At 40.2% G+C, this 23,582-nt stretch overlaps 1 protein-coding gene across 3 annotated transcripts in view; it reads right to left on the bottom strand.

The window, feature by feature from the left end:
• Nucleotides 1-23,057, bottom strand: part of gli2a (GLI family zinc finger 2a) — a 407,587-nt gene extending 384,530 nt beyond the window's left edge. Inside the window, exons 1-2 of one of the 3 annotated variants that reach the window (XM_068034894.1) lie at nucleotides 22,995-23,057; nucleotides 22,564-22,624 (exon numbers count right to left, since the gene is read on the bottom strand). The gene's annotated coding sequence lies outside the window, so the exon portion shown is untranslated. Of the gene's footprint in view, nucleotides 1-22,073; nucleotides 22,157-22,563; nucleotides 22,932-22,994 lie in introns of those variants that run through there. The other 2 variants (XM_068034893.1, XM_068034896.1) reach the window with 2 other exon arrangements.
• Between the last annotated feature and the right edge of the window lie 525 nt (nucleotides 23,058-23,582).

Genomic DNA, 23,582 nt, shown 5'->3' with positions numbered 1-23,582 from the left:
CTACAAACTAACACATTTCAGCTGTAATACCCCCTACAAGTCTAACACATTTCAGCTGTAATACCCCCTAAATCTAACACATTTCGCTGCAACACCCCTACAATCTAACAGATTTCAGCTGTAATACCCCGACAATCTGACAGATTACAGCCTGTAATACCCCTACAATCTAACACATTTCAGCTGTAATCACCCTACAATCTAACACATTTCAGCTGTTATACCCCCGACAATCTAACACATTTCAGCTGTAATACCCCCTACAATCTAACACATTTCAGCTGTTATACCCCTACAATCTAACACATTTCAGCTGTAATACACCCTACAATCTAACACATTTCAGCTGTAATACCCCCTACAATCTAACACATTTGAGCTGTAATACCCCCTACTGTAAGACCCCTACAATCTAACACATTTCAGCTGTAACACCCCCTACAATCTAACACATTTTCAGCTGTAATACCCCCTACAATCTAACATATTACAGCTCTAATACACACTACAATCTAACACATTTCAGCTGTAATACCCCTACAATCTAACACATTTCAGCTGTAATACCCCCTACTGTAATACCCCTACAATCTAACACATTTCAGCTGTAATACCCCCTACAATCTAACACATTTCAGCTGTTATACCCCCTACAAACTAACACATTTCAGCTGTAATACCCCCTACAATCTAACAGATTACAGCTGTAATATCCCTACAATCTAGCACATTTCAGCTGCAACACCCCTACAATCTAACACATTTCAGCTGCAACACTCCCTACAATGTAACATATTACATCTGTAATACACCTCCAATCTAACACATTTCAGCTGTGATATCCCCTACAATCTAACAGATTGCAGCTGCAATACCCCCTACAATCTAACACATTTCAGCTGTAATACCCCCTACAATCTAACACATTCATCTGTTATACCCCTGTAATCTGTCACATTTCAGCTGTAATACCCCCTACAATCTAACAGATTGCAGCTGTAATACCCCTGTAATCTAACACATTTCAGCTGTAATACCCCTACAATCTAACACATTACAGCTGTCATACCCCCTACAGTCTAACACATTTCAGCTGTAATACACCCTACAGTCTAACACATTTCAGCTGTAATACACCGTACAATCTAACACATTTCAGCTGTAATACCTCCTACAATCTAACACATTTCAGCTGTAATACACCCTACAATCTAACACATTTCAGCTGTTATACCTCCTACAATCTAACACATTTCAGCTGTAATACACCCTACAAGCTAACACATTTCAGCTGTAATACCCTGTAATCTAACACATTTCCGCTGTAATACACCCTACAATCTAACACATTTCAGCTGTAATACCCCTACAATCTAACACATTTCAGCTGTAATACCCCCTAATGTAATACCCCTACAATCTAACAAATTTCAGCTGTAACACCCCCTACAATCTAACACATTCCAGCTGTAATACCCTACAATCTAACATATTACAGCTCTAATACACCTACAATCTAACACATTTCAGCTGTAATACCCCCTACAATCTAACAGATTACAGCTGTAATATCCCTACAATCTAGCACATTTCAGCTGCAACACCCCCTACAATCTAACATATTACATCTGAATACACCTACAATCTAACACATTTCAGCTGTAATACACCCTACAATCTAACACATTTCAGCTGTTATACCCCCTACAATCTAACACATTTCAGCTGTAATACACCCTACAATCTAACAGATTACAGCTGTAATACACCCTACAATCTAACACATTTCAGCTGTTATACCCCCTACAATCACACACATTTCAGCTGTAATACCCCTTACAATCTAACACATTTCAGCTGTAATACCCCCTACAATCTAACACATTTCAGCTGTAATATCCCCTACAATCTAACAGATTGCAGCTGTAATACCCCGTACAATCTCACACATTTCAGCTGTAATACCCCCTACAATCTAACAGATTACAGCTGCAATACCCCTACAATCTAACACATTTCAGCTGTAATACCCCCTAATGTAATACCCCTACAATCTAACACATTTCAGCTGTAACACCCCCTACAATCTAACACATTTCAGCTGTAATATCCCCTACAAATCTAACAGATTGCGAACTGTAATACCCCGTACAAGCTAACACATTTCAGCTGTAATACCTCTGTAATCTAACACATTTCCGCTGTAATACACCCTACAATCTAACACATTTCAGCTGTAATACCCCTACAATCTAACACATTTCAGCTGTAATACCCCCTAATGTAATACCCCTACAATTTAACACATTTCAGCTGTAACACCCCCTACAATCTAACACATTTCAGCTGTAATATCCCCTACAATCTAACAGATTGCAGCTGTAATACCCCGTACAATCTCACACATTTCAGCTGCAATACCCCCCACAATCTGACAGATTACAGCTGCAATACCCCTACAATCTAACACATTTCAGCTGTAATATCCCCTACAATCTAACAGATTGCAGCTGTAATACCCCGTACAATCTCACACATTTCAGCTGTAATACCCCCTACAATCTAACACATTTCAGCTGTTACACCCCCTACAATCTAACACATTTCAGCTGTAATACCCCCTACAATCTAACACATTTCAGCTGTAATACCCCCTACAATCTAACACATTTCAGCTGCAACACCCTACAATCTAACAGATTTCAGCTGTATACCCCGACAATCTGACAGATTACAGCTGTAATACCCCTACAATCTAACACATTTCAGCTGTAATACACCCTACAATCTAACACATTTCAGCTGTTATACCCCCGACAATCTAACACATTTCAGCTGTAATACCCCCTACAATCTAAACACATTTCAGCTGTTTATACCCCCTACAATCTAACACATTTCAGCTGTAATACACCCTACAATCTAACACATTTCAGCTGTAATACCCCTACAATCTAACACATTTGAGCTGTAATACCCCCTACTGTAATACCCCTACAATCTAACACATTTCAGCTGTAACACCCCCTACAATCTAACACATTTCAGCTGTAATACCCCCTACAATCTAACATATTACAGCTCTAATACACACTACAATCTAACACATTTCAGCTGTAATACCCCTACAATCTAACACATTTCAGCTGTAATACCCCCTACTGTAATACCCCTACAATCTAACACATTTCAGCTGTAATACCCCCTACAATCTAACACATTTCAGCTGTTATACCCCCTACAAACTAACACATTTCAGCTGTAATACCCCCGACAATCTAACAGATTACAGCTGTAATATCCCTACAATCTAGCACATTTCAGCTGCAACACCCCTACAATCTAACACATTTCAGCTGCAACACTCCCTACAATGTAACATATTACATCTGTAATACACCTCCAATCTAACACATTTCAGCTGTGATATCCCCTACAATCTAACAGATTGCAGCTGTAATACCCCCTACAATCTAACACATTTCAGCTGTAATACCCCCTACAATCTAACACATTTCATCTGTTATACCCCTGTAATCTGTCACATTTCAGCTGTAATACCCCTACAATCTAACAGATTGCAGCTGTAATACCCCTGTAATCTAACACATATCAGCTGTAATACCCCCTACAATCTAACACATTACAGCTGTCATACCCCCTACAGTCTAACACATTTCAGCTGTAATACACCCTACAGTCTAACACATTTCAGCTGTAATACACCCTACAATCTAACACATTTCAGCTGTAACACCCCCTACAATCTCACACATTTCAGCTGTAAATACCCCTACAATCTAACATATTACAGCTCTAATACACCTACAATCTAACACATTTCAGCTGTAATACCCCCTACAATCTAACAGATTACAGCTGTAATATCCCTACAATCTAGCACATTTCAGCTGCAACACCCCTACAATCTAACATATTACATCTGGAATACACCTACAATCTAACACATTTCAGCTGTAATACACCCTACAATCTAACACATTTCAGCTGTTATACCCCCTACAATCTAACACATTTCAGCTGTAATACACCCTACAATCTAACAGATTACAGCTGTAATACACCCTACAATCTAACACATTTCAGCTGTTATACCCCCTACAATCACACACATTTCAGCTGTAATACCCCGACAATCTAACACATTTCAGCTGTAATACCCCCTACAATCTAACACATTTCAGCTGCAATACCCCCACAATCTGACAGATTACAGCTGCAATACCCTACAATCTAACACATTTCAGCTGTAATATCCCCTACAATCTAACAGATTGCAGCTGTAATACCCCGTACAATCTCACACATTTCAGCTGTAATACCCCCTACAATCTAACACATTTCAGCTGTTACACCCCCTACAATCTAACACATTTCAGCTGTAATACCCCCTACAATCTAACACATTTCAGCTGTAATACCCCCTACAATCTAACACATTTCAGCTGCAACACCCTACAATCTAACAGATTTCAGCTGTAATACCCCCGACAATCTGACAGATTACAGCTGTAATACCCCTACAATCTAACACATTTCAGCTGTAATACACCCTACAATCTAACACATTTCAGCTGTTATACCCCCTACAATCTAACACATTTCAGCTGTAATACCCCCTACAATCTAACACATTTCAGCTGTTAAACCCCCTACAATCTAACACATTTCAGCTGTAATACACCCTACAATCTAACACATTTCAGCTGTAATACCCCCTCCAATCTAACACATTTGAGCTGTAATACCTCCTACTGTAATACCCCTACAATCTAACACATTTCAGCTGTAACACCCCCTACAATCTAACACATTTCAGCTGTAATACCCCCTACAATCTAACATATTACAGCTCTAATACACACTACAATCTAACACATTTCAGCTGTAATACCCCTACAATCTAACACATTTCAGCTGTAATACCCCCTACTGTAATACCCCTACAATCTAACACATTTCAGCTGTCATACCCCCTACAATCTAACACATTTCAGCTGTTATACCCCCTACAAACTAACACATTTCAGCTGTAATACCCCCCACAATCTAACAGATTACAGCTGTAATATCCCTACAATCTAGCACATTTCAGCTGCAACACCCCTACAATCTAACACATTTCAGCTGCAACACTCCCTACAAGTGTAACATATTACATCTGTAATACACCTCCAATCTAACACATTTCAGCTGTGATATCCCCTACAATCTAACAGATTGCAGCTGTAATACCCCCTACAATCTAACACATTTCAGCTGTAATACCCCCTACAATCTAACACATTTCATCAGTTATTACCCCTGTAATCTGTCACATTTCAGCTGTTATACCCCCTACAATCTAACACATTTCTGCTGTAATACACCCTACAATCTAACAGATTACAGCTGTAATACACCCTACAATCTAACACATTTCAGCTGTTTACCCCCTACAATCACACACATTTCAGCTGTAATACTCCGACAATCTAACACATTTCAGCTGTAATACCCCCTACAATCTAACACATTTCAGCTGCAATACCCCCCACAATCTGACAGATACAGCTGCAATACCCCTACAATCTAACACATTTCAGCTGTAATATCCCTACAATCTAACAGATTGCAGCTGTAAATACCCCGTACAATCTCACACATTTCAGCTGTAATACCCCCTACAATCTAACACATTTCAGCTGTTACACCCCCTACAATCTAACACATTTCAGCTGTGATACACCCTACAAACTAACACATTTCAGCTGTAATACCCCCTACAATCTAACACATTTCAGCTGTAATACCCCCTAAAATCTAACACATTTCAGCTGCAACACCCCTACAATCTAACAGATTTCAGCTGTAATTACCCCCGACAATCTGACAGATTACAGCTGTAATACCCCTACAATCTAACACATTTCAGCTGTAATACACGCTACAATCTAACACATTTCAGCTGTAATGCCCCCTACAATCTAACAGATTGCAGCTGTAATACCCCGTACAATCTCACACATTTCAGCTGTAATACCCCCTACAATCTAACACATTTCAGCTGTTACACCCCCTACAATCTAACACATTTCAGCTGTAATACACCCTACAAACTAACACATTTCAGCTGTAATACCCCCTACAATCTAACACATTTCAGCTGTAATACCCCCTACAATCTAACACATTTCAGCTGCAACACCCCTACAATCTAACAGATTTCAGTTGTAATACCCCCGACAATCTGACAGATTACAGCTGTAATACCCCTACAATCTAACACATTTCAGCTGTAATACACCCTACAATCTAACACATTTCAGCTGTTATACACCCGACAATCTAACACATTTCAGCTGTAATACACCCTACAATCTAACACATTTCAGCTGTAATACCCCTACAATCTAACACATTTGAGCTGTCATACCCCCTACAATCTAACACATTTCAGCTGTTATACCCCCTACAATCTAACACATTTCAGCTGTCATACCCCCTACAATCTAACACATTTCAGCTGTTATACACCCGACAATCTAACACATTTCAGCTGTAATACACCCTACAATCTAACACATTTCAGCTGTAATACCCCCTACAAGTCTAACACATTTGAGCTGTAATACCCCCTACTGTAATACCCCTACAATCTAACACATTTCAGCTGTAACACCCCCTACAATCTAACACATTTCAGCTGTAATACCCCTACAATCTAACATATTACAGCTCTAATACACACTACAATCTAACACATTTCAGCTGTAATACCCCTACAATCTAACACATTTCAGCTGTAATACCCCCTGCTGTAATACCCCTACAATCTTAACACATTTCAGCTGTAATACCCCCTACAATCTAACCATTTCAGCTGTTATACCCCTACAAACTGACACATTTCAGCTGTAATACCCCCACAATCTAACAGATTACAGCTGTAATATCCCTACAATCTAGCACATTTCAGCTGCAACACCCCTACAATCTAACACATTTCAGCTGCAACACTCCCTACAATGTAACATATTACATCTGTAATACACCTCCAATCTAACACATTTCAGCTGTGATATCCCCTACAATCTAACAGATTGCAGCTGTAATACCCCCTACAATCTAACACATTTCAGCTGTAATCCTCCCTACAATCTAACACATTTCATCTGTTATACCCCTGTAATCTGTCACATTTCAGCTGTTATACCCCCTGCAATCTAACACATTTCAGCTGCAATACACCCTACAATCTAACAGATTACAGCTGTAATACACCCTGCAATCTAACACATTTCAGCTGTTATACCCCCTACAATCACACACATTTCAGCTGTAATACCCCCGACAATCTAACACATTTCAGCTGTAATACCCCCTGCAATCTAACACATTTCAGCTGCAATACCCCCCACAATCTGACAGATTACAGCTGCAATACCCCTACAATCTAACACATTTCAGCTGTAATATCCCCTACAATCTAACAGTTTGCAGCTGTAATACCCCGTACAATCTCACACATTTCAGCTGTAATACCCCCTACAATCTAACACATTTCAGCTGTTACACCCCCTACAATCTAACACATTTCAGCTGTAATACACCCTACAAACTAACCATTTCAGCTGTAATACCCCCTACAATCTAACACATTTCAGCTGTAATACCCCCTAAAATCTAACACATTTCAGCTGCAACACCCCTACAATCTAACAGATTTCAGCTGTAATACCCCCGACAATCTGACAGATTACAGCTGTAATACCCCTACAATCTAACACATTTCAGCTGTAATACACCCTACAATCTAACACATTCAGCTGTTATACCCCCGACAATCTAACACATTTGAGCTGTAATACCCCCTACTGTAATACCCCTACAATCTAACACATTCAGCTGTAACACCCCCTACAATCTAACACATTTCAGCTGTAATACCCCCTACAATCTAACATATTACAGCTCTAATACACACTACAATCTAACACATTTCAGCTGTAATACCCCTACAATCTAACACATTTCAGCTGTAATACCCCCTACTGTAATACCCCTACAATCTAACACATTTCAGCTGTAATACCCCCTACAATCTAACACATTTCAGCTGTTATACCCCCTACAAACTAACACATTTCAGCTGTAATACCCCCTACAATCTACAGATTACTGCTGTAATATCCCTGCAATCTAGCACATTTCAGCTGCAACACCCCTACAATCTAACACATTTCAGCTGCAATACCCCCCACAATCTGACAGATTACAGCTGCAATACCCCTACAATCTAACACATTTCAGCGTGTAATATCCCCTACAATCTAACAGATTGCAGCTGTAATACCCCGTACAATCTCACACATTTCAGCTGTAATACCCCCTACAATCTAACACATTTCAGCTTGTTACACCCCTACAATCTAACACATTTCAGCTGTGATACACCCTACAAACTAACACATTTCAGCTGTAATACCCCCTACAATCTAACACATTCAGCTGTAATACCCCCTAAAATCTAACACATTTCAGCTGCAACACCCCTACAATCTAACAGATTTCAGCTGTAATACCCCGACAATCTGACAGATTACAGCTGTAATACCCCTACAATCTAACACATTTCAGCTGTAATACACGCTACAATCTAACACATTTCAGCTGTAATGCCCCCTACAATCTAACAGATTGCAGCTGTAATACCCCGTACAATCTCACACATTTCAGCTGTAATACCCCCTACAATCTAACACATTTCAGCTGTTACACCCCCCTACAATCTAACACATTTCAGCTGTAATACACCCTACAAACTAACACATTTCAGCTGTAATACCCCCTACAATCTAACACATTTCAGCTGTAATACCCCCTACAATCTAACACATTTCAGCTGCAACACCCCTACAATCTACAGATTTCAGCTGTAATACCCCCGACAATCTGACAGATTACAGCTGTAATACCCCTACAATCTAACACATTTCAGCTGTAATACACCCTACAATCTAACACATTTCAGCTGTTATACACCCGACAATCTAACACATTTCAGCTGTAATACACCCTACAATCTAACACATTTCAGCTGTAATACCCCCTACAATCTAACACATTTGAGCTGTCATACCCCCTACAATCTAACACATTTCAGCTGTTATACCCCCTACAATCTAACACATTTCAGCTGTCATACCCCCTACAATCTAACACATTTCAGCTGTTATACACCCGACAATCTAACACATTTCAGCTGTAATACACCCTACAATCTAACACATTTCAGCTGTAATACCCCCTACAATCTAACACATTTGAGCTGTAATACCCCCTACTGTAATACCCCTACAATCTAACACATTTCAGCTGTAACACCCCCTACAATCTAACACATTCAGCTGTAATACCCCTACAATCTAACTTATTACAGCTCTAATACACACTACAATCTAACACATTTCAGCTGTAATACCCCTACAATCTAACACATTTCAGCTGTAATACCCCCTGCTGTAATACCCCTACAATCTAACACATTTCAGCTGTAATACCCCCTACAATCTAACACATTTCAGCTGTTATACCCCCTACAAACTGACACATTTCAGCTGTATACCCCCCACAATCTAACAGATTACAGCTGTAATATCCCTACAATCTAGCACATTTCAGCTGCAACACCCCTACAATCTAACACATTTCAGCTGCAACACTCCCTACAATGTAACATATTACATCTGTAATACACCTCCAATCTAACACATTTCAGCTGTGATATCCCCTACAATCTAACAGATTGCAGCTGTAATACCCCCTACAATCTAACACATTTCAGCTGTAATACCCCCTACAATCTAACACATTTCATCTGTTATACCCCTGTAATCTGTCACATTTCAGCTGTTATACCCCCTGCAATCTAACACATTTCAGCTGCAATACACCCTACAATCTAACAGATTACAGCTGTAATACACCCTGCAATCTAACACATTTCAGCTGTTATACCCCCTACAATCACACACATTTCAGCTGTAATACCCCCGACAATCTAACACATTTCAGCTGTAATACCCCCTACAATCTAACACATTTCAGCTGCAATACCCCCCACAATCTGACAGATTACAGCTGCAATACCCCTACAATCTAACACATTTCAGCTGTAATATCCCCTACAATCTAACAGATTGCAGCTGTAATACCCCGTACAATCTCACACATTTCAGCTGTAATACCCCCTACAATCTAACACATTTCAGCTGTTACACCCCCTACAATCTAACACATTTCAGCTGTAATACACCCTACAAACTAACACATTTCAGCTGTAATACCCCCTACAATCTAACACATTTCAGCTGTAATACCCCCTAAAATCTAACACATTTCAGCTGCAACACCCCTACAATCTAACAGATTTCAGCTGTAATACCCCCGACAATCTGACAGATTACAGCTGTAATACCCCTACAATCTAACACATTTCAGCTGTAATACACCCTACAATCTAACACATTTCAGCTGTTATACCCCCGACAATCTAACATATTTCAGCTGTAATACCCCCGACAATCTAACACATTTCAGCTGTTATACCCCCTACAATCTAACACATTTCAGCTGTAATACACCCTACAATCTAACACATTTCAGCTGTAATACCCCCTACAATCTAACACATTTGAGCTGTAATACCCCCTACTGTAATACCCCTACAATCTAACACATTTCAACTGTAACACCCCCTACAATCTAACACATTTCAGCTTTAATACCCCCTACAATCTAACATATTACAGCTCTAATACACACTACAATCTAACACATTTCAGCTGTAATACCCCTACAATCTAACACATTTCAGCTGTAATACCCCCTACTGTAATACCCCTACTATCTAACACATTTCAGCTGTAATACCCCCTACAATCTAACACATTTCAGCTGTTATACCCCCTACAAACTAACACATTTCAGCTGTAATACCCCCTACAATCTAACAGATTACAGCTGTAATATCCCTGCAATCTAGCACATTTCAGCTGCAACACCCCTACAATCTAACACATTTCAGCTGCAACACTCCCTACAATGTAACATATTACATCTGTAATACACCTCCAATCTAACACATTTCAGCTGTGATATCCCCTACAATCTAACAGATTGCAGCTGTAATACCCCCTACAATCTAACACATTTCAGCTGTAATACCCCCTACAATCTAACACATTTCATCTGTTATACCCCTGTAATCTGTCACATTTCAGCTGTAATACCCCCTACAATCTAACAGATTGCAGCTGTAATACCCCTGTAATCTAACACATTTCAGCTGTAATACCCCCTACAATCTAACACATTACAGCTGTCATACCCCCTACAGTCTAACACATTTCAGCTGTAATACACCCTACAATCTAACACATTTCAGCTGTAATACCCCTACAATCTAACACATTTCAGCTGTTATACCCCCTACAATCTAACACATTTCAGCTGTAATACCCCGACAATCTAACACATTTCAGCTGTTTTGCCCCCTACAATCTAACGTATTTCAGCTGTAATACACCCTGCAATCTAACACATTTCAGCTGTTATACCCCCTACAATCTAACACATTTCAGCTGTAATACACCCTACAATCTAACACATTTCAGCTGTAATACCCCCTACAATCTAACACATTTCAGCTGTAATACCCCCTACAATTCACTTCCTCCACCACCATCGCACAGTGGCAGCAGTGTGTACCATCTATAAGATGCATTGCAGCAACGCACCAAGGCTACTTAGACAGCACCTTCCAAATCCGCGACCTCTACCACTTTGAAGGACAAGGGCAGCAGATGCGTGGAAACACCACCACCTGCAAGTTCCCCTCCAAGCCACACAACATCCTGCCTTAGAACTCTATCTCCCTTCCTTCACTGTCACTGGGTCAAAATCCTGGGACTCCCTTCCTAACAGCACTGTTGGTGTACCTACCTCACACGGACTGCAGCAGTTCAAGAAGGCAGCTCACCACCAGCTTCTCAAGGGCAATTAGGGATCAGCAATAAATGCTGGCCTAGGCAGCCACGCCAACATCCCATGAACAAATAAACAAAAAACACAATCTAACACATTTCATCACTAATACCCCCTACAATCTAACACATTTCATCACTAATACCCCCTACAATCTCACAGATTTCAGCTCTAATACCCCCTACAATCTAATCCATTTCAACTGTAATATCCCTACAATCTAACACATTTCAGCTGTAATACACCTATAATCTTACAGATTTCAACTGTGATGCCCCCATGATCTAACAGATTGCTGCAATCACTTTCCAAGTTCGTAGAGGAGGAATGGCCATAGATCAAAGGATGGAGGACTGTTATCGGCAGTGGAATCAAACCTCAAAAGGCAATTGTGTCATCAGGATAGGAGGAAAGAAAATCTGCAGAGACTGAAACAAACCGTCACCCACCAACCTCCCCCTCCCACCCTCCACACCAAAGAGAAAAACACCATTTCTTAGCCGTCTTAAATTCACTACATTCACTACAGTGCTGCAAATCCTAAGCAATTGCAAGCCTTGAAAAATCAAAGGGATTTTGGAAAATGAATATCATCCAAGGGAAATCTAGTCTGTGGGTCTGATCTTTGAAATGACCAGATGTTGCCAAGGAATTCCCAATCCTTCAACTTCTAAGGAAACATCTGGTAACAGTGAGCAAGATATGGAAAGACCACTGTGTGAATTAGTTATGGAGAAAACATGGGGTGGGTCGGCAGAGATCCCAGAACCAAGAAACAAAATACAATATATAGACCCAGGGTTTCAGTTTTCAAGCACAACCTATGCACCTGCACTGAATCAAAATCATACAGGATTTCTTTCTTTGCAGCTAAGAATAAAGGGCAAGAGTTGAGGGAATTCAGACTGTAGTAAGGTCCAAGAATTAGTCAACCATTTCCTACATGGTCTGAGGTATAATTGCCGGGCTTTACTCTCCATATTGTCAACAATCTGGACTTTGTAATTATTATCAGGTGATGTTTCAAGGAAGACAGAATTTGCATTTACATAGCGCCTTTCACAATGCCCAAAGTACTTTACAACCAATTAAGTGCTTTCGAGGTTTGGACACTGTTGCAATGTGAGAAATGCGGCAGCCAATTTGCGCACCGCAAGCTCTCCAAACAGCAATATGCCAATGACCAGATAATCTCTTTTAGTATTGTTGGTTGAGGGATAAATATAGATCAGGACACCAGGAAGATCTCCCCTTTTCCTTTTATTATAAAATGTCCCTGCTTCCTTCCTTTTCCTATTTCACTAATTGGGTGTCCATCCCTCTACCGCAATAACCTTTCCACAGACAAAAGGACAAGCAGTTAGCTTACTCCCACATCTCTGACAATGCTGTGGAATGATATATTCCCTGATTTTTTTTTTGTTTCTCTTGCCTCAACTAGTCGCTATGTATGCTAAGACCATAAGAAATAGGAGCAGAAGCATATGACCCCTCGAGCATGCTCCACCATTCAGTATCAACTACCTTTCCCTCCCTTTCCCCATATCCCTTGATTCCCCTTGTGTCCAAAAATCTTTCGATCTCAGTCAGTCTTGAATATATTCAATGACTAAGTATCCCAGCTCTGAATATCAGAGATTCACAACCCTCTGAATGAAGAAATTTCTCCTCATCTCAATCCTAAATGTCCAGCTGCTTATCCTGAGACTGTGGCCCCCTGGTTCTAGACTCTCCCGCTCCTCCTCCTTGGTTTGAGTTATTACCATTGGAACCTCATCATACGAAGAGTTTTCAGGAAGAGTCTGTGCCCTGTGTCACTGCACACTGCTTAATCAGCCAGTCACGGTACCCGCTGTTATTTCACTGAGAAACAGCACAGCAAACCCCCACATCTGGAATCTATCACCAATTATGTCCAGACAAAGAAAGTTCCCCATCTCTCCTGAAGGCACTGGGGTACAGTGTCCTCCAATGTCGATCTCGAGTGGACGTTCCTCATGCTTGTGCTGGGGAGCCTGCTACCTGACCCTGATCAAGTCTCTACCCAATGTCCAGACGCGCGCACACACACACATAGAGGAATACATGACTGTTAATAATCCTTACTTTATAACTATTGTCAGATTATATTTTAAGAAAGTTCCTTTCACAACCTCAGGATGTCCTAAAGTCTTTTACAGCCAATTAAGTACTTTTGAGGTGCAGTTGCTTTTGTAATGTAGGAAATGCAGAAGCCAATTTGCGCACAGCAAACTCCCACAAGCAGCGATGCAATAATGACAGATAATCTGTTTCAGTACTGTTGGTTGAGGGGTAAAATCTCCAGGTCACCGGTGATAACTCCTGTTTTCTTTTTATTATACAATATCCCTGCTTCCTTCTGACCTCATTTCACAAATTGGGTGTTCATGCTTTCAATGCAATCACCTTTCCACATAAACATTCCAGCATTTATTCCTCAACCAACATCACTGAATAGCAGTCAGCAAGTGGAAGCCTGACTGAATATGTGAGCTCCCTCGCCCAGGAAAAGTCAAGGCATGTGGACTGTTACATTGGCTGAATCAGCATATCAGCATCGACCAAACGTAGGACCTGATGGATTTGTATGGTTCAGTCCCAACTATAGGCATCACAGTTATTCAGTGAGCCATCGGGGAGATAAGAGAATCCTGCTTGACAGAAAGCAGAAAGGGATTGCAGGAAATGAAGTGTATTTTAACTACATCTATTTAATTAGATGAATACTCCAAACTCTCTATTCTTTCATTTTGACTGGTACATCCTTTACTTACATGCAACACATCAGGAAATCATTGCCATTCATGGTTTCCAGCAGCCATTTAAGTTAAATCAATTCAAGTTAGCATAAGTGTACTTCAGCAACCGAACAGCTCTCCAGAGCAGGGACTCAAAGACCTGCCAGACTTTATAGCATTGTCCTGCGTACAAAGAACTGTGTTGATGGACCCTGTGTAGAGGGTTATCTGGATCCTTAAAACTGATGCTCTTTCATGTAGTACTTGTTGAGAGAACTGTCAATAATAAGGACACATGGCGGCTGTTTGTAAGCATATCATAAACACTAACGCAGTAAAGCCACACTGGATAACATGCTTTTGGTCACCTGCTGTGCACTGAATTTTTGTCCAGCAATTTTACTGAAAGCAGGACAGAAAGCACAAATGTTCACATGAATATTCACTAAAAACAGCAGTTGAATGGAGTTGTGTGTACAGAATTTTTAAATAAAAAGAAAAGATCTTGCATTTATATAGTGCCTTTCATGACCCCAGGATGTCCCAAAGCGTTTGACAACCACTGAAGTACCGCAGGTTACTTTATAACAATTCATTTACAGCTTCTCTGACCATTAAATAGATCATGGTGGCATAGGGATGCTGGGGCACAGATTTACATGCTATAGTAAGATACCATAAACTCATTTGTGAAGATTCCCTCTTTATTTCTAGTGAAAGTGCCAACACATTCCTTTCTGATATCCTTACATGCAACCACCGGAGGAATTCCTACCCTATTCGGAGTTCTGGATCTCAGCCAGGAAGGCTCACTCTCGACCATTCCGACACATCTCTTAGTGCCCAGCTCAATACTTGCATGGGCAAGGGAAAAGGGGTAGCTCACATAAATGCATGTCCTCTCAGCTGGACAGAGGGTTCAGGGAGGGGATGGGGTGAAGAATCCAAATTTAGCAAGACAATGGCTTTACATTAATTATACACTACAACTGGGATTGAAATGCACACTTGTTAGATCATCCGCATTCAAAGTGCCAAAGCTTAATTCAAAATAAGAGTTTGTCTACCACAATACATTAAACAAAGAAGCAGATTTAACAGAAACATTTTTATAAAGAAGTGGACTAGTGTTCAGCACATCTCTCACAACCCCCTTTTCAGAAACATCAGAAAAAGTGACACATCGTACTTTTGGGCTCCCCTCAGCCTCCCAAGAATGCAGACACCCTTATCTCAGCGATACTTTAACTTAATAGCGGCTTAGCCCAATATGCTGAGAATGATTTTGGCGCTATTGTACGAAGGAGACTGAGATTAAATTTCTGGGGCTTCGTCCCATTTAAACTTTCAGACGCAAAACAACAGGTTTCCACAGGAGTGAAGGAAAAGAATATCTGATCAATAATCCCTGACAAAAGTGAATGTGTGAGAAAAGCAACATAATGGTGTTCTTGAAGATGAAAGTGACATCCTGATCATGGATTTCAGAGGCAGATGACCACAGCTTTAGACTGAAAAAACCTGAATAGCCCATCATTTCTTTGCAGCCTTTTCATTTCCTTTGGCCTGACTGCTGGAACTCTTCATTGAACACAATAGCAACTGCACTAAATCTTTTTTCTTATGCAAATCACTGTGATCAGGCCCTCACGCCGAACAACTTTCAATGAAGCTACAGTCACACTAACCATTGGCCCATTCACAACAAAATCAAAAATAATTGCTGTAATATAAGTTAAAATTGCCCCATGTTCTCTACCTCCTACTTCAGTTTATTCAGCAGCCAAATCTGTTAGCTACCCTCCCACACCACCCTATACAAACCCCACCACCCCTGCACAATGTTAATGAACATTTTCAATGTACGGTAACAGATTCCTTCTCATGTCCCCAATAGGTGAACTGGTTTAATTATTTGGGAAGTGAATTGTTAGCAGTACATTACGTTCAGTGCTGCAACCATTAACGTTTTCAGTATGTCTCTCACAAGTTGGCTTTTTTTAAAATTAGTTTAACCATAGGCTAGGTAACCTCCAATCTTTCCCTGTTTATATTACTGTAAAATCTGGATCAGAACACATGGGCAATGAATAGAGCATCTGAGTAGCTACCTTTGTCACACAAATGCTCCCAGGGTGCCTATCAAGTAACACAAACCATATAGCCTCCCATCAACAACAACTTGCATCTTTATAGGGCCTTTAATGTCATAGAAAAAATCTCCAGCCACTTCCTACAAATGACAGCAGATTCCAAGCTGTAGTATAAGAGTTAGCAGAGGGAACCAAAGACATGGCCAAATAAAGAGAGGCTTTGAGGGTTTATTTTAAACAGTGGGAAGTGAAGTAGCAAGGGAAAGAGGTTTGGGGAGAGGTGGCGGGAGCAGAGTTCTGCCATTGATGGAGAAGTGGAGGGAAGGGACTGCACAGGTGGCCAGTTGGAGGACTGAAGGCCTCAGCTATAAGGCTGAAGGAGATTACAAAGGTTCGATAAGTTGAAGCCATGGGGGAATTGTGAATCAAGGTCTGGAATTTTGACTTCTCTATGTTGTGGGGAGGAAGAGAGCAAGTCTGTTGCAATCAATAGAAACAGAGGGAACGGGTGACTGGGATTGAATGTAAGGCAGGTTTTGGGTAGCAGACCTTTGGACAAGTTTGAGTTTGTGTAGAGGCTGGCAATGAGGGACTTGCAGAAATCAAGTCTTGAGATTGCAGAAGCGTATATTAGCCTTTCAGTGGTAATACAGATGAAGTGGAGCAGAGGTGACCCATGGTGCAAAAGTGGAAGTAAGCAATCTTGGTAAGTGATAGGATGTGGGTTTTTGAAGCTCAGCTCAGGGTAGTTCAGCCTGAGTGAGCAACCAGGGAGAAAAATGGGCAAAGAGTTTTTGGTAAGGGCTAAATATACTGGTTTCGGTTTCCCAAAGTTCAACTGAAGACAGTGATTCATAACTTGATATTAGATAGGCAGTCTTAGAAGTATGAGGTGGCTGTGGAGTCAAGAATGAGGCTTAGATCTAAGAGTTCATCAAGATATATATGGAAACTCACCCCAAAACCATTAGTAATGACACAGAGGGCAGCACTGACTAGGGACAGGTGGTGGTGGTGACCTCGCTGGAAAGGGAGACAAAGCCACTGCTGGGAATCTGTTAGTTATGTTGGGATTGGTAGAATTGATACAAAATGAGGATGGTTATATGGAGGGCTGGCAATAGAGTAGAAGTGAATGATGTGGAGGGTTTAAGGAAAACAAGGAAGGATTAAGTTGCATGATCATAGTCACAGAGAACGTTATCAATGACTTTGACTTGGGTAATTTCAGGCTTTTGAGCAGCAGAGGCACTGCAGTGAAAAGAATGAAAATGGAAACTTTGGAAGAGGTCATTGGGTTTGGTCTAATGGTATTAAAGGAGCATCACACCATCCTCTCACCAAAACAATTATGTTAGCATGAAGATCCCAATACTTTGCATTATCCACAAACTGTCTATTTAAACACTCAATAATTCCATTAATTTAGTTAGTGCACTTTTTCTTAATGGGGAGTATATTCCATCAATGATCTTTTCTATGTAAAAGTATTGCATTGAAAATCAATCGGATTACGCTACATATAAAATTTAAGAGAAAGTTTACTAAGCAATGAAAATAAACCCTTTCCATTATTTATAGAGTCATAGAGGCTTAGAGTTATACATCATAGAAACAGGCCCTTCGGCCCATCGTGTATAAGCCGGCCATCAAGCACCTATCTATTCTAATCCCATTTTCCAGCATTTGGCCCGTAGCCTTGTATGCTATGGCGTTTCAAATGCACATCTAAATACTTCTTAAATGTTGTGAGAGTTCCTGCCTCTACCACCCCTTCAGGTAGTGTGTTACAGATTCCAACCACCTCTGGGTGAAAAATATTTCCTCAAATCCCCTCTAAACCCTTACCTTAAATCTATGCCCCCTGGTTATTGATCCCTCCGTTAATGGAAAAAGTTTCTTCCTATCTATCCTATCAATGCCCCTCATAATTTTGTATATCTCAATCAGGTCCCCCCTCAGCCTTCTCTGCTCTAAGGGAAACAATCCTAGCCTATCCAGTCTCTCTTCATAGCTGAGATGCTCCAGCCCAGGCAACATCCTGGTGAATTGCCTCTGCACCCTCTCCAGTGCAATCATATCCTTCCTAAAGTGTGGTGACCAGAACTGTACACAATACTCTACCTGTGGCCTAACTAGTGATTTATACAGCTAGAGATAAAATTCAAAGTATTTAATTATGTTCAGCACATTGTAAGTGCAGATAGTGTAGATAGTGCAAGTTTCACTCTTTACCTTCAAAAATAATTGACTAAGTATTTAACAATTTATAAAGCCAGAAAGAAGTTGTGTTCATATCAAAAACATCCCAGATTGACAATTTTATTCAGTTATCAATGATACGTGGATAAAGTCACATTAGCTGTAATGAAAGCATTTCCTAAGATAGTGTTAAGGGACACCATCATCTGCTAAATTATCCTTTAAGTTACTTTACCAGGATGGCAAATGGTTGTGTGTATAATGGCATAATCATTTGAAGTGCTAGTTACTATATCACTAGTGCTAGTGTCAATCACATCACTAGTACTAGCATCAGTCACCACACCACCAGTGTTGGTGCCAGTGCATCTGTCCACCACAACAAACTTAAGCAGAATTGAAAAATAACATAAAAAGCAAAATCAAAATAGTATGCAAGCCTTCTGCTATGATTTATATGCAAATTTTCGCCCAGATTTCACAAAAGGCTGCTCCTGAAACTGAAATCCACTGAATAGTCTCAACATATCGACAAGACACTAAGTGGAGTGAAATCATGGAAAAGTTAGTGTTGTAGCTTCCGAACATCCTTTTTGTATTAACTTACTAAGATTGCAGGTACACTGCACATTCGGTGCTGTACCATTTTGCGTGTCTCACTGCACTGACAACTTACTCTTCACCTTGAAAGTAGCACTGCAACACAATCTGCAAGAGCTATTTTTGCACCTCATTCATTGATCCATTAATGACATAATAATTGCAGTGAATGAGCAACCAGTAGAATGTCAACTCAGCAGGTATGGTGCAGTCTGCACTGATGTCATATGTACACGCAGATGTGCAGTGCTTTCACTTAAGTATGTATGTGTGGGGTCTCCTGGGTTTGTCAGCTTCAGATCCCGAAGTAACTCTGCTCTATGCCCATATCCCTTCTAGAATTGATATCAATTGTTACCATAAGTGCAACATAAAGTTATGTTCCAAAAACAAGGCTGTCAAGGATTTCAAGTCAGGTCGCACTTAATGTCCTACCTTATTACTGCGTCATTCACTAACTTTATATTGCTATGAAACTAATATCATGGGTACTTGTGTATATATCTAACAGGTATGCAAGCATGCCATTATGAAAGCTCAGCTAAACCTCTGCAGCAGCCTCCTTTGGCTTGACGGGAACAAATCTTCCAAAGTAACCACAAGATGTGCTCAGCACTTAAACTACAGAACTCTACAGCAGATCAAGAAAGAGAGGTAAAGGATGATTATTTATGTGGGAGTTACTGAGTGTTACATATGCATTATCGGAAAAAAAACTTGAGCTCTAGCGGGTTTGCAAGATAATTAAACCAGTGTTTCCACATGTCGAAACTACTACTATTTAAAATGCTTCTGTGACACTAAGAAGCATCAGTCACGCAAATTGCTTCAAATACACCATAAACTGTTTTTAAAAACACACCACAAATTGTCAACAGGAGTAAACACTGGTATCAAGGGTCATTTTCTATACACTGATGCCTTAATGACATTGTAAGCACTGAACTGCCATCTAATTAACCAAATTCCAATAAACTGATTTTTTTTTTAACAAAACACAGCTGATCATCAGTAAACAACCAGTCTGGATATATATGTTTCTTATTATCCAACTTTACTACATTTCCATTTCCAAACTGACCTAACACCACAAAAAAAGTGTATGAGTATTTAACTGAAATTCAGATGGCCATCTCCGTGTACAATGATAATATATTTACAGCAATATTTTCTTTCATTTTCCACCACGGAATGGGCGCTCACTTAAAAAAAAAAATCTCATAATATAAACGTCCTAATCCAGCTCCTCTAAATGCTACTTCAACCTTAAAAGAGCAATGCAGTCAGGAATGCACAGCTTGCAAGCCAGAATGTCCACTGCACGCACACACACACACAAAACACGTTTGGGAAAACCAAAGATGGTATACAACGGCTCAGATTGATGCCAGTGAGAAATAAAAGTTGGACCATTTCAAAGATATGGTGTTCCCAGAAAAAAAACTTCCTAGGAAAAAAAATTCATACAAATAACCAAAAAAAGTTCTTCCCCAATATCTTTTAAAAAGATATGGCAGCCTTGTGTTTGTACAATTAAAGTGGCTCTGGAATTGGTGTAATATTAGGTCTCAAAGGGCCGCAAAGAATCTTAGCAATGCCCCATGTGTCTATCAGACAGCACTGAAGTGTCAGTTACCACTCTGCCCTTGTCCTATATTAATTGTATACATTATCTATCTATGTCGACACACATATATACATAATATAGTTACAATGACTGTATTGAGACTCCTCAGCTATCACTTATCTAAAAGTAACATCTCATAGATGCACTCACAACTATCTGTTTTGCTAAATCCTGGTAATACTATCCCTTTAAGATCAACTCTGCCTGAGTGCAGAAAAGTTGATCGTATTTGGGCTCAACTGTTTGAGAAAAGGCAGCAGATTTTGCTACCAAGAATGAAGAAACGACATATTTTCAACAACAAACCCGAATCGCTAAATGTAAAAAAAAAAGTGTAATTAAAGACGGGTTTGCACTTCTGAGCTGCGAGTGATGCCAAGACAGGCAATTAATTCCAGCGCAAGATGGGAAAATGCATCATTTAAATAGTTAAGGCTCATGTTGGAAAAGAATTCCTAAGAGCTTCACATAACCCAAACAAAAACCCCCAGCTCGATGATGTCTTTGTATCACTAGTTACAGAGAGGGAGTAGAGGGTTCGGTAGAAGGATCATTACTGTAAAACCTGGTCTCTGAAACTGCCTTGATACAAACGGAGGACCCCTTAAAAACACGTAAATATGCTTCATTACCAGGGTCTGAGATACAAAGATAGCAATTAAATCGTGTGCAAAACACCCATTACTCGTAGGGAAAAAAATTCTGCATAAACTCGGCTGACAATGACAGCCAAAAGTTGCTAACCTGGCCCGTCTAACTCTTGCCCCCACCCCGAAGTCACTGGAATGGGGTATGAGGGAAGATCCACACAGACTTTTCCCGATCCCCTCTAACTCCTTAATGAGACTGGCGCCCGACACTCAACAAAATACTCATCAAAAAATGGGATCGGGTTGCAAAGAGCAAAACATTTTTGGAATTCCATAAAAGGTAAAGTGGGACAAAAGAAGGCAGGAGTTGGCAAGAGAAAGAAAAAGGACAACAACGAACTTTGAAGCAAAATTGTTTGAAAACTTTCAAGGCTTTTTTTTAAAGTCACAGTTTGTTGTGAATTACAATTCCTCTCCCAACACATCCCAACCAGACAATAACCGCTAAAGTTTTGTAAAGAACATAAAGTTAAGGAGCAGCACTTAGGTCTGCCTTGCAGTTAGTTATAGTAAACAGTAACACAGACAGGTACCACTCATTGTATGCTTAAAACAGGAGAGGGGGGAAAATTTTTAAACTTTACCTGTTTGTAATGAAGATTTTTCTGGCAATCTGATCCGTGTGCTTGGTTGAAAAGCTTCAAACTGGAAGAAATAACTGAGTCAAAATAAAAAAAAAACTTAACATATAAAAGATTGTTTCTTAAAACAAACTTATGGACCCGTTATCATCAAAAGTAGGGCGCTTCTGCAACCAAAAACAAAAATCCACATGAAAAAAGGAAAGCTCCCAAAAAGATCTGAAGTACAGCGAAGAAATCCGGGAGCCAGTCTCTCTCAATGTGTATGTGTGTGTGTGTTTTTTTTAAAGGAATGAATTCAGTCGCAGAGTTTGGCGAGTTGGGGCCGCTGCCGGCGTGTCTGTGCCGTGATTCCTCAGACAAGATACACGCGGAAAAAAAAACTTTCCTCTCTCAGCTCAGCAAGCAAAGAGGGAGGGGAGAAGCACAATTACCAAACTTTTTACTCCCTCTCTCTCTTCCTCCCCCTGCCCCAGCAGTTCGTAGCTTTGAGCTCCAGAGCAGAAAAGGCAGTCACTGAATTTACTTCTGTCTGTCTCTCCCTCTCTCTGATCTGATCCTCTCACTCCTTCTCCCCTGGTGAGTTCCAACCATTTGTTACTCGAACACTTTGTTGCCAAAAACGGACTTTCAGAAACCCGGGAATGGATTTGGCAACGGTTCCTCTCAAGCTACTTTTCTTTTGTACGTTTCTCGCCCTTCTATCTGCGTCCTCCAAATATCAAACTTGTCTTTCATTTGATTTTTTTTTTGACTTTGTCTTTCCTGCAAACTTTTTTAAAATATACTTTTGAAATGCTAAGTAAAATACGTCATCCCATAAACTTGTATCTTGAAATTTGATGTCCTGAGCAATGCATTTGTCTTATTTTTTAAATATTGTTTTGATATATTTCATGTTGCTCAGCAGGCATGTGTATTATTGTGCTAAGGCCTCTGCACATTTGTTAGATTTTGAATTGCAATTAATCATCACAGTTATCTTACCCCAAGTGTTTATTAGGGAGAGGTGAAGATTGGGC

Source organism: Heterodontus francisci, chromosome 7, assembly GCF_036365525.1.
Source record: "Heterodontus francisci isolate sHetFra1 chromosome 7, sHetFra1.hap1, whole genome shotgun sequence".
In the NCBI taxonomy this organism is placed as follows: Eukaryota; Metazoa; Chordata; class Chondrichthyes; order Heterodontiformes; family Heterodontidae; genus Heterodontus; species Heterodontus francisci.
This window is presented reverse-complemented; position numbering and strand designations above follow the sequence as displayed.